Source organism: Agelaius phoeniceus, chromosome 12 (assembly GCF_051311805.1).
Source record: "Agelaius phoeniceus isolate bAgePho1 chromosome 12, bAgePho1.hap1, whole genome shotgun sequence".
Lineage (NCBI taxonomy): Eukaryota > Metazoa > Chordata > Aves > Passeriformes > Icteridae > Agelaius > Agelaius phoeniceus.
In genome coordinates this window covers 6945001-6958344 of record NC_135276.1, presented here as the reverse complement: position 1 = coordinate 6958344, position 13344 = coordinate 6945001, and the positions used below count along the sequence as shown (strand labels likewise).

At 39.4% G+C, this 13344-nt stretch overlaps 1 long non-coding RNA gene across 1 annotated transcript in view; it reads right to left on the bottom strand.

Annotated features, from left to right (window-relative positions):
- Window positions 1-13344, bottom strand: part of LOC143695134 (uncharacterized) — a 45176-nt gene that overhangs the window by 13915 nt on the left and 17917 nt on the right. The window contains exons 3-4 of the long non-coding RNA XR_013184075.1: window positions 834-1011; window positions 276-411 (exon numbers count right to left, since the gene is read on the bottom strand). This is a non-coding gene — a long non-coding RNA (uncharacterized LOC143695134). The remainder of the gene's footprint in view (window positions 1-275; window positions 412-833; window positions 1012-13344) is intronic.

Genomic DNA, 13344 nt, shown 5'->3' with positions numbered 1-13344 from the left:
TTTTGGTGTTTGAGCCTAAGATAACCCATAACCCAACTAAAAATAATCCACTTTGAGAGATTCGTTCAGCACATTTCTTTTAACATTTCTGAGCTAATACCAATCCAAGATGGAAACAAGTCATGCTCAGCCTATGTGGCCATCCTTTTGGCACCTTCAATCCAACATTTAAACACCAGTTGTTCACCACAGCCCTGAAAGGATGAAGTATGACACAGACCCACCCCTGTTCAGGAAATCTCAACACCAAATTCCAAGAATGACTGTTTCCCAACCTGGCTCATGTGTGCAGTCTGCAGCCACTGAGTGCAATCCACCTGCTGTGTCACCTGCTTAGGCAAAATTTGACCCTGGTGTTCTGCTGTTGGGTGCCAGTCATGGAGAGCTGCTGGCCAACACTTCCAAAAGCACCTAAAGTATAAATAAGCAATACAATATCATAAGTACTTGTTGGGGATACAAATTTATTGCCTCGCTGCACCCCAATTGTAGCAAACACAGAATTAATTAGGAACCTGTGTCTGTGCTCTATCTTCCTTCCAGAACATGCTGGAGAAAGATCACAAAATGTCCATTCACCCAACTTACAGTGTTATGCAGATCACAGAAAGGCTGTTTGCATAATGGACAAAACCAAACCATGGAAAGCAGACATCCATGCTCTGGGGGTCTTTTCCAGGCTGCTGCCTGCAGCCTGTTCTGCTGAGGTTCCTTTGAACCTCAAGGCTCCTTTAAAACAACATTTCTGCTTGGTCATTCTTGAAAAAATATGTCCAAAATTATCTTCTGAAGGAGACATAGAAAATCAGAATGTGAATTCTATTAAATCTCACCTGTGCATTCACTGTGCAGAGCAGGAGAAGGCTGTGGGTGGTGACAGTTCCTTTAGTCCCATCTCTGATCTGCTCCACCCATCTTCTGGGGAAGATCTCTGTGGGCTCCTATCTCCTGAATCTGTCCCTATGGCTCCCAATCTCCTTCCCCATCTCCAGCAGAGAGGAGCTGGTAGGCCTTAGCAAGAAGGAATACACCAACAATTATTATTTTCTGTATTAGAAGCAAGAGCTTTAAAAAATATTATCTCACACACATATTATTTTTAAAGCATAACATGATTTTTAGACACTCTCATTATTTGTTTATTTTTAGCACATATCAAACCACAGCAGTTCTCCCTCCAGGCTATATTTGACAAAGTTACAGAGACTTTCCAGGCCACCTCAAAGCAGAGATTAATCCAAACAATTTAAACCTCTCACTGTTCCACAGGAGGATGGCATTCGATTGGATTATTTAGGGAGGACAAAATGTTTTTGTTGATGAGAGAGATAAAAATCCTCAGAGAGGGAAATCAATCTTATGTAGAGACCCCAGAGCATTGATCTTGGTGTACATTGACAATTTCTGGTTGTTTAGCTATTTGGAATGACCGCACAAAATGAGCAAGTTGTTATAGTTTTAAGGTTTTGGTATTTATTGGCAACCCCAGTGCTCATATGATTAATCACACATTCAGAGTGTGAGCTCAGTAGAAATTGACTGCAACGCAGCAGAAACAAAGTTTTCAGTTATCATTGTGTAATAAATTGAAGCTCTATCCCTAAGCTGATTTGTCTTCACGTTTCCAATTTGCCTTGTTAAAAGTGTTGTTTATACAGTAGTTAGCAAAAATGCAAGTAATTACACACAGAATTCATTCTAAGCAATTCTCTATAATTTTTTTTACTCTTTATCGGTTTTCTATCTTCATTATCCAATATTTTGTTATACCTAAGCAGAAACCTCATTCAAGAAAAATCAAAAAAGAGTCAGGCCCATGGAATGAGCACTTCCTTATATTGAGAGCAGCATTTCCTGGATATAATGCTACAAGAAAAGGCTTTCAGAACAAACTAATCCAAATGCAAGCATCCTTTAATAAACCACTTTTCTCTTTGTACTTGAACTCTCTGGTGCTTCCCAGTGAGAAGCAGAACAGAAAGACAAACAGTTTGGTTTATATGTTATATTTCATTTCCTGAGACATTATTTATTCAGAAGGAACATTCTTTCAAACACTGCTAGATTTTTGGATACACATTTCACATTGTAGGAAAATCTTTTTCTCTTACCAAAAATAAAAAAAAAATAAAAAATAAATATATTTAAAATAAGGAGTGCCAGGTAGGGAAAAGTAGAGAGTCTGTGAAGGAAGGAGGTGCTCTAGCCTTGGTGTAGTGGTAGAGACTCGTGCTGGCAAAGACTGATAATATTTTATAGCCCTTCCCTGGGATCTCACTGTAACCTCCAAGCAAGCAGTTGCTAGGATGTACTTGCTAAAGATAAGAGCAAAATTGTGGCACAGAAAGGGGAAACCCTGTAAGGCTGGCCTTGTGCTTCCCTGGAGAGACTTACATACTCATAATGTACAGAAACTATAACCAGATCAGGAGAGACCTAATTACAGAGCTCAGAGATGTTAATGACACACAGAAATTTACATGCAGCTGAAAATATGAATATCTCTAAGCCAGCAGTCACATCTCCACAGGGCTGGCTTCAGAACCTATGTTTTATAATCTGGGAGCTTTTTTTTCTTTAAGGTGGAGACTTTTAAGTAGTCAAAACCATCTATTTTTTAAGTGAACAACACTAACAATAAACCACTGTAAAATTGTATTGACTGAGATCTTTTTTTCTATTTGTAATTCCTTCTCTGAATAAGACTTGCCACAATAATTCCTCACATTTACCTTTCCATCTTTCAGTCCCAAAATCCTATAACTGATCTGGACACAGCAATCTTCATAGCAATGATTACCCTTTTAATTTACTGAGACCTTTAAAGGACAATATTACTGAATTATTTTTCTTAGAGTTCTTATTAGGTACAAATAAGGGTTTTTTAAAATGCTTATATTTATTTATTTTACCAATTTGTGTGACACTGTGCTTGTGTAGTTGACTGACTTTCATGTTCCTTGTTTCTCTTTAGCTTCAGGGAAACATCCCCTATATCTTTACCTGCAGTGGAGATAAGGAGTTGTCACAGCTGCTGTCCATGCAGTCCTCAAACCAGAGAGTACTGCAATAAATCCTATTTTATTTTATGGACAAATAAATGCTGAGGTAAAATATTCGAGGACCGTTGCTTGAATACTTGCCATAGCAGCGCTACTGTAATAACCACTGTGACATTAATTTACTGCAATGTGCCGTAGGAAGAAGGAAGAAGGAGGGAGAAGGGCATTAAAAGAGAAAAATTACTATCCTTTGGATTTATTGGGATTGGCCTTCCTCATTTTCAGCCATCATTAGTTGATTAGGTGCTGATGACAGTATGGACAAGCGTGCTAGAATAGTTGGCTAAGAAAAGCCCTGAAGGTACTCTGTTAATTGAGATGATGTTCATATTGTACTTACTGAACATAACTGCAGACAGTGAAATAAGAGCTTAGTGTTGTGCAACAGACCACATGAACATTCACTCATTATCAGTCTGTAAAGGGGTGAAAACACTGCATATAGGCTACTGGTACTACAGGAAAAAGAGTTCATATTAAAACACAGAGAAGACTATCATGAGAAACTGTATTTTATCCACCCTTCTGGATGGGAGGTGCTGGGAAACCTGTCTAATGTTGTTCCATGGTTCCATTAGGGAAACATTATGGTATCAAAGGAACTGACAACTTACTTATGCCTTCATCTCATAACAGCTATGCACCTGAACATTGTGGAACAGCCAGATTTGCTTACCCACTAGAAATGCTACTGATACTCTTTTGGTAATTATATTTCAAATACCTAAAATTTTAAAGTAATTTGGAGAAAATGGCAAAGAAATGCTCCTCTATTCCTGTTTTAATCTTTTTTGTGAAAAGTTAGCATTATACATGAAGAGAGAAATGTGCAGCATCTTCACAGAGCCTGAGATGCAATAGATACAAGGAATCAACGAACATTTTGGTAACAATTGCAATGCTATTAACAATGACACCATAATGTCATATATTTCAATTCAGACATTAGTCTGCCCATTGCTATGGCCAGGATGAATTTCAAACTTGGTGCATAGTCAGTCACACAAAAAACCCCCTAAAAGCTTCAGAATGCAAATTATAGCAATTTAAAGGATCCTTTGAACTTTTAGACAAATCCACAACTTTTTTCAAACCAATATTCCTCTGAACATATTATCCTCAGACCAAAATTATCTCTGTATTTGAAGCATTGTGCTCTTGATGTTCAAACTTTAAGAAACTCTTTCAGAAAAATGAGAAAATTAAATCTGGCCATTAGGGTGCCCATATTGAACACATCCAATTCAAGGTAACAAGTCCCCAACAACATCAGAAACAGTTCACAGTTCACAGAACTGTGAAAATTCAGAAAACAGAGCTTAATCATAATGACACATTGTTCCTACTCATGAAGCTTTAGTATCAGGTCTGTTAAAGATAAATATTAGTATTTACTAACCTAAAATGGTAGATCACTAAGGCCCAGTTGGTAAACACTCAGATCATGAGATGGTGGGTGTCAAAACAGTTCTTCCTTACCCAAACATAAACTTATTCCCTTTGGTCATTCATGAGTCAGAAATTTCATTTTGCAACATATGTTAACAATATCTACACTAAAAATATTCAAGAGCCTGGATCAAAAAACAGTACAGAAGTTTAGACTGTACCTACTAGGAGAAGTGTACGATGGACCAGAGGGTTTAAAACGCCATATTTCTTGACTTAGCTAGTGCTTCAAGTGAATTTCTACACAGTCAAATCAGAAATTCCACATACCATTGGCCATCCATGGTCACAGATGTTGTTGGCATCACTAATCTCCAGCCCAGTTTTGTTATGGGATGTTTTTAGCACTCGGAGGCTTCTTCTGCCATCAGATTCTTCTTACAGAAAATATGGTTCTATCTTTAATGTCCAATGAGATAATAAATGCCTCCTTCTGTCAAACAACATCTGCTGTGACTTTGGCATTCAGCTCAGTGGGAGTAGTGATTGACCACATTATTGGATATCTAGATACAACATGGTAACATCTGCAGTAAAAGGCTTTGAAAATATCTAGCAAATAGATTGAGGTAGCCACAAGAAAAATGAAGAATATTTAAAGAGTCAAGATAAGGGATCAAGATATCAAAAAGAAACAAGAGATTCAGGATCAGAGACATGCAATACTCTCAAAAATGTTAGCACAAAAATATTGTCTTTAAAATACTCATCCAAGAAAGCTCTAACAGGATCAGGCTTTTATAGTTCATGTTGTCTGTCTGTTTCTAAAATCATTGTGATTGTGGATTCATGTATTACTGTCATGGCAGTGACAGAGAACAGATCTGTTTAAAGAGTGCTTTACCAAGGCCTGTCAACATTTGAACTAGAAGAGTGATAGATTTGACAGGTTTGGGAGATACTGTTTCCTGCACTACCCAGGAGGGCTGACACGAGCAGCAGAAATACGCCAGGCCCGAGCACTGAAGTTTTCACCACATCTTGCTGCTGGCCAGGCACAGAGATGTTGCATAACTAAGGACAGGAAAATAATTAATGTTTAATATGTAAATCAATCCCAGTAGAGACCAGTTGTTATCTGCAGAGTGGGAAAGCACAGAATGAGGTGGAGTGACACACAGGATAGTAGTGCCTATGACAATGCCATGAAATTGGTGGAGACAAGACAAGGAGTATGAAGGCTGTGCAAGTTTTATCTTTGTTACCAAATGCACTCCTGTTAAATAAGGACGAATAGGGTAACAGCAGAAAATTCTGCACAAATGGTGATGCCTTAACTTTGTAGAATTTAAATTTAAATTTTAGTTTACAGCATTGCTTGTAAATAAAGATTAAAATATTTTTCCTCTCACCTCAAATATCAAAAAAAAACAGAAAAAAAAATCTCCCAGTCTGAGTTAGATTCATTACACAAGAATTACAGCCTTAAGACTTGCATCTTAAGAATATCCACAAGGTAATGTTACAAGGTTCTGGTTGCTTGCAGTTTTGGGTCCTTTGTAAGGACAAATTTGATCTCTGAGTTGTGAGCTCTCTAAAAGCACCCAGCTCCTCCTGTTGCCATCTTTTACAGCTGAAACTCAGTTTTCCTTTCATCACTGGTACCTTGAAGACACATCTCTGTGTCATGCCTATTTGGGCAATTGGCAAAGCCTTTCACTGCCAAAAATGTGGAAAAGCCCAACTAAAGCCTATGCCACATGTTTGTATTGCTTCTCTCCCTTTCCTGAGCAGCTATAAAACCACTGTGCTCATCCTTTGCACCCAGAGGGGGCACATGGTCAACCCCACGTGCCAGGGATGCTTTTCCCCTGCTCACTGTTCCTCATCCACTCCCTTTGTTCCAAAGCTGTCTTTGTTCTTCCAGACTCAGCACAGCTGACTGGCACACTCCATCTCCCTCCTTCACACCTTGCACTCTCCAATATGTTCCATATTTTCCCATGGAACCTTGCTGTGCCTTCACTGTCTCTGACAGGCTATTCTCTCCCCAGGTCCCATATGAGTCAGCTTAATGTGGTCTCATCTTACTAAACTGCTTTACTTGAATTTCTGTAAAGTCATAGGCCTTGCATTGCTGTATTCCATATATGTACATTGTCTTGCCAAACTCTCTTTATCCTCAGGTAATACCAGATCCTATCTCATCCCCTATAACTCTCTCTCATCCTGCCTCACCTCCACACAAACTTAAGTCTGATTGCTGCCTGGTACAGTGAGAAGCAGCCACTGCTTCCCTCCACACCTGCTCAGAGGGGCTGCTACTCCAGTCTGCCCACCAGAGCACCACAGAGAGGGCTCTACCTCGCATTCCTTTCATTGCCATGACTCTTGCTCCTCCCACACACCATTGCAGAGCCTTCTCTCCACACCAATAGACGCAGTGGAGTGTGGCATCAGGCTTGCAGCCTCTCGCTGATAAGCAGATGGAGCTTCAGTCTAAACAGTTCTTCCATTACAGCATCATGCTGAGTAACTGAAACAAGCATCAGCCAGTGCCACGGGAACAGAACAGGATCCATTTTTCAGAACAGTGGGTGAGAACTGGTTTTTTTTCTCCACCTCTTCAAGGGGTTCTGCATTTAAAGCAAAGAAAATATAGGAAGTGTTTGTAAGGGAAATGCAAATGAGCAATATCCTTGTAGTTAATTATATACACCTAAACTTACTTAGTCTTTTTTTGTTGTTGTTTTTTAATCTATATAATAGATGTACACCAACCTGGTTTTGCAAATGACCAGGTGCCTTGGGAGTGATGAAATTTAAGCTGAATTTCTCGTAACACAATTTAAGATGTGCTAGAGCCATTGGGAAGGGTATTAAGAACATTTCTCAGGACTCTAGCACCTATGAAGCAGTTTAGTTACACAGCAGAGCGCTTTATCTTCCTTCCCCAAGCCTGAGAGATAAGATTAAAACATGGGTACCATTATTGCAGAAACCACCTTTGCATCAAGAAATCTAATGAACAGTATGTGTCAGTGTGTGATGTTATTCAACTCATCTGCAGCCCACACTCAATTAATTCACCTTCTCAGCACTTTCCTCACAGTTAATATTGGACAGTAAAATGGCACCTGAGTTTCTTGTCTTCAGGTAGGTAAGAGAAAGAGCTAGGGGCCAGAAAACCTATTCTTTTATTCTCTTCATTGAGGAGATGAAGAAAGATGAGTCTCTTGGGGGAAGGGGGGAAGTTAATTAAGAAAATCTTCAAAGTGTTTAATTTTGCTACGCATAAGTCTGTCTGTACAGGTCTTAGACAAGGTTCGATCACTAGCAAAATAAACCATGATGGATTCTTATGCAACCTCATCAAAACAGGCAGAAGGATATTGGGAATTGCATCCCTGCTTCCCCATGCTATGCTTGGTGTCAAGAGAAAGAGGAGCTTGCTTTCTCCTCAGAGAGAATGACCACAACCTTCAATAGTTTCAAAATCTTGATACTTGTTATTCTTACCTGGGTGATCACCATGTCATAATGCTCCTGAAAAATGGAAATGAAGCTGTCCTGTCCCATTACTGCTTTTGGAGGAAATGAGGCCAAGTTAGTCACTGAACATGGGCTCAGCAAAGATTGTTTTAGGATAGCTGAAAAGACAGTCAAGTATAAAAGAGGAGATGAGATTATGTGGATTTATGGGCAGCATTGACAAAAACTGCAGCAGGAAGGGATTGGTGAAGAGATTATTGGTAGGGCCTAGGGTGACCTGCTGTAGTCAGGTATCAGACTACAGAAGAGAAACTGTAAAAAAATCTGAACCCAAAGATGTAAGAAAAATATATCATTATCTCTCTAAAAATGTATCTTGCTGAGTAACTTACCTCAGGTAGCATTCCCAAACAGTTTAGGGGGATAGGCTGAGGTTTGACAGATTTTGATTTCATAGCAGTGTTCATATTTTGAGAAAGAATGAAATTTTTTTCTGTACATCTTTGCTACAGCTGCCTTTGCTGATTTTTCTAAGAACTCAACAGACCAGGTGTCAATCAGATCTTCTAGTGCTAATCACTAGATAGCAGAATATATTTTTACTCTTTTTTCTTGTTGTTTCAGTTTGGTTTGTATTTTGGTTCTCTTCTTATTTTCCATGAAGTATTTCCAGACTCCAGACTGGGACTCTAAACCTTTAGGAAATATTCTGAGCAGGGGCTATAAAAACAACTGATAGTGTACCACAATGGTTGTTTCTGTAGTACTTGCCCAGCAATTGTTTTAATATTACAGCAGATTGGGATTTTTAGAGTTTTTTTCAGCAAGCAAGATATACAGATAGTGAATTTGGAAAAGGAGCATCAAATGTTTTTTATTTCCTTTATGATGGTTATGTATAATAGTCACAACTACAGAGGATCAAATAGCTGCAAGTAACAATTGCTGATTCAGCCCATGTGTTTTTATTTTCATAGGTAATTTATGAACATATACTGAAGTCTATTATACATTCACAGTTTTTAAGCATTTGCAGAGGTTTTTTGGGGAAAAGAGGAGACTGGGGCAAAATTGTAGCAGGGAGGAAATAGTGAAGGGAGGATTGGTATAGAGACAAGCTGGGGAGGGAAAAGGAGGGCAAGCATTTCAGCTGAGCAAATGTTGTGATCTAGTGACCACGTGGCTACCCAAGAGCCAGTGCTGGCAAATATCAGGGGAAAGGAGGGCTGGGGGCACGATGGGATGAGATGGAGCTGCCTGGAACTGTTTCTGCTCCCAAGGGAGCTGCCAAGGCTGGGAGGGTTTGTGTTCTGCTTCCTACTTGCACCCCTGAAACACCTCACTGCTCCAGAGTAACACCTGCTCAATAGAAATTCCTCTACCCAGCTTCTTGGACAACACTACCCCATGCTAAAATGTGAAAAGCTTCCAAGTGGATTTTTTTTTTTCAGACAAGGATTAATCAACCGTATAATTATAATGGCAAATTGAATCTGTAGACTGTTTATAAAAGTTGTTGGAAAAACACACACTGATTTTGGTTGATCTTTAGAATTTGGAAATTAATGCACAGATTCAACATTTTTTCTAGAAATAGGTTTCTGATATAGCTAAATGTAAGGGAGAAAGTTCTGCTGTGGCTAACACTTTTCTACAAGAAAAAAATGACAAAGTTAACTATTTTAGTAAAAAAATTTACAACAGATAAGAATGTCTATTAGAGGACAGTGTACAAATAAAGTGAAGAAAGGCATGATACTTTTCCATCAGAGAGTTCTATCATATTTTTGAGAAAAAAATATGACTGTGTAGAAAGAAATTGTCTTTGTAAAGATTATCCTGAATATTTTTGGGAACTTATTTCTTCACACAGCTATGGACTACAGGAAAGAGAACTGGGCACTGAACAAAAAAGCCCCAAAACCTGTATGAAGTAGATGCCTGATTAAATTAAGTAAAATTTAGATATTTTGCAATGAGTATTTGCTTTAAGGAAACAGCAAAATAGGCGTGGCCCGTGATACTTTCCTATGTTCCTCTTCTACAACACAGAAAAATATCAGTTTTTGTATGTCCCTACTCATACTGCTAGAGGGAATCCTGTGAGCTGTAGGAGCAGAGAAAGGAAACAGAATGAACACAGGTTCCTGTTACAAATCACATCTCCCTCTTTGCTCTGGACACAGGTAAGGAGCTCTTCTATTCCCTGTACAGCTTGTGTGATGCATGTCCACACAGTGCCCTGCAGAACCTGATGTGGAGTAGGACAGAGCTCACTTCTGGATGTCTCTGGCATCTTTCATTGTGTGAAATGTCCTGCCCAGACTGTCACAAGGGCAGCCAGGGCATGGCACTGCTTACCTGTGACGAGCTGTCAGCTGTCCATTGAGGTGGGTCAGGACAGCTTTCTGAGGAGCAGCCCAGGCTGCAGCAGTGCAGCTGTGCCTCAGGGCATGCCCAGGTAGCCAGGTGCAGCCAGCTGCACGCCAGCTGTGCCTCCTGTGCAGCCACACAGCTGGAACCCAGCCAGCAGCAGCTTGGAAGCTGCATCTCCACAGCAGCACAAGACTGAGCATGGCAGAGCTGCCCATGGGCATCATGTGGTTAGTCCAGCTGGCAGGATGTGCCTGGAAACAGCCAAATGGCTGCTTGCCCCACTGAATCAGGGCTAAAATTTGGGCTCTTTTGTTCAAAAAAACACTTGGGTTTTTTTTAGAACAAGTGCTTTAGGGAACCAATGGCACCCAGACATAAAGTAATAAGCACCTATGACAGGAATAATTATAATGTTATGAACAAAACCCAGAAAGAAGGAGGGAAAAAAAAGTGATTATAATCTTAGGGAAATACACATTTAGCAAGTAAATAATAGAGGTTTCTGAAAGTCTCAAATAATTAACATAAACCCAAACCCTCTGGTGCTCATTCTCAGGAGAGACTTTTGAGACAGATGCACCCAAGAGAATGCAATTGATAAAAAAGAAAACATTCCAATCTCCTGGCTAAACAATGCTTTGTTTAGATTTATATAAAATATTTTAAACAGAAAATTAAAATGAATTGATAATTGTGGCATGATGCTCAGATACCAAGGTGATAAGAACATTTTAAACATCATACCAAACTCCAGAAAATTCGAAGTTAATGCCGGTGGACCTCATTTAACAGACCTATTATCCTCATTAGTATTAACAGCAATGTCTAATAGCCATTCTGCAGCTCTGGAAATCCTTTCAGAAGTAGCATCATGAACCTGAACTCAACGGGAATGTTCATCTCAGCCAGATCATTTTATGACTTTAAAGATGAAGTGCTATACACTGCTGTGCTTTTGCTCTAAAGATCCCAAGGAATTAAAATCAAGGAAGGTTTTCTAGGTTTTTAACCTTTTCTACACTTTCCCTTGTTCTGTTAATATTTTTTACCAAGAACTGAACTCATCTTTCACAGCACCACATTTATGCATCATCTTGAGTCACAAACCTACAATGAACTCCAGCCACCTCCAAAGTGAAGGGTGACAAGAAGGGGCTGCAGTTCAGACTAGGAAGTGAAGCATATCTCATTTCATGGAGGCTACATGGGAATGTTACAACATGACCACATTTTTATCCAGCAGCCTGAATGAATGCAGTGTCAGCAGTAACTACAACAAACCCTCTCCTTTTCTCACATCTTGCTCCACTACACATAGGACAAACAAACTAAAACTTGCATTATTGATTGTCCAGAAAATAACTTAAAAGTAACCACACCTTAAGATCTTAAATGTCTTTTCCAAACTAAAGGATTCACTTGGATCCAACTGGTGCAGTTGTTCCTTCTGGAAAGGCTGTGACAGAAGACTCTTCCCTTGCCTGTGCAACCAGCAGGCACAGGTGACTGGGCTGCCTGGTGCCTTTGAGGTCACCCTCAGCCCACAGCTCCTTCCAGCAGCCCCTCTCTCAAGTCAGATGCAGCCCAGAATCTGGATTACAGATCTTCAATGCAATTTAAAATTATTTTTAAACATAACCATTTGCTATACTCACTGCTCTAGGTCACATCTCACTGGCTGCCTTGAAATTTGCTCCCCCAATTTGGAGACAGCCTTGTGCCAGGCTGGTGGAGAGCTGGAGGAGCCCCTTGGCTTCACCTCCTTCAGGGCTGCTTCACAGCAGACTGGAGAAACCATTTTGGAGCATGACACCCACATTTCATCAGAGCTCCACTCCCTAAGAATATGTAGATGATACACATAATTATATTAAAAAACAATTACAGATACTTATTTATTTCCTGGAAGCCAGAACACAACTGCACTTTGAAATAATAAAATCTTCCAGGAAACAACCATCCACCCAAATTTAACTTCAAATGCAGACTCTGCTCTAAGAGAAATCTGTAGGGAATTTTGGCACTTGTTTCTGCAACAATAAGATCAGACTGCCTGCTTGGATCTCCCAAATCCCAGGACTCTACATTATGTCATTATTTTATTTTTCAGAAGCCTGAGAAATGTGCCAGCTACCTCCCCATATAGATAAAAGGCCATAATCTTGAAAAAACATGGAAGGCTTATCCTGCTTCCACACTGCCTTTTAGATAGTTTAGGAACTAAGCAGGTGTCTCATATCAAACTCATGCATGAAGTCAAAATACCTTCCCTTCCCCAGTTCTTATATTTATATTTTCTTGCAGACACATCAGTTCCATTTTGAAGCATATTCCCTTGCAGTAAAACAAGATTTGTTTATATATTTACACATGCAAGTAAGACCCTGCAGGCTGTGATAGGTTATCTCTAATTTTAGGGGTTTTTCTTGAATTGTTTGCCAAGAAGTTATAGGTAAAACACATGATGTGGCAGGTACTAATGGACTGGAACTATATTATTGCAGTGATGGCAGAGTAAAAAGGTATATAAAACATGAATAAATGTTGGGGCCTTTGTCAGTACTTCCCTAACACTACAGCAAAATTCAATATTTTCTTCTACAATTTTCTAACATAATTTTCAGTCTGCTATGAATATGTGTGTATAAACTGTGTACATACACAATTTAATACATTACACCTACAGCAGCTAAACAGTCTGTGCAAAGTATTGCCACATCCTGAAACAAAAACCAGATTGGTTTGCATCTGAAAAATACTGAATGCAGGCTTTAAAATTGCAGACATATTTTAAACAAAGACAATAAATAACTACACAGATTGTAGCCATGTATAAAAGTACTGCTGACATGGCAGCTTAACATGTCAGAACATTAAATATCCAATATCCCTGTTAGATAAATATCATCTTCCCATCAGAAATGAGAAGAGGAACATTTTGTTCCTCTTGAGGAGCTGTAGAACCTTATCATGGCCCAGCCTCAGCTCTGGAGTGAAAACCTCTGCCACTGCTTTGGGTGTAAGG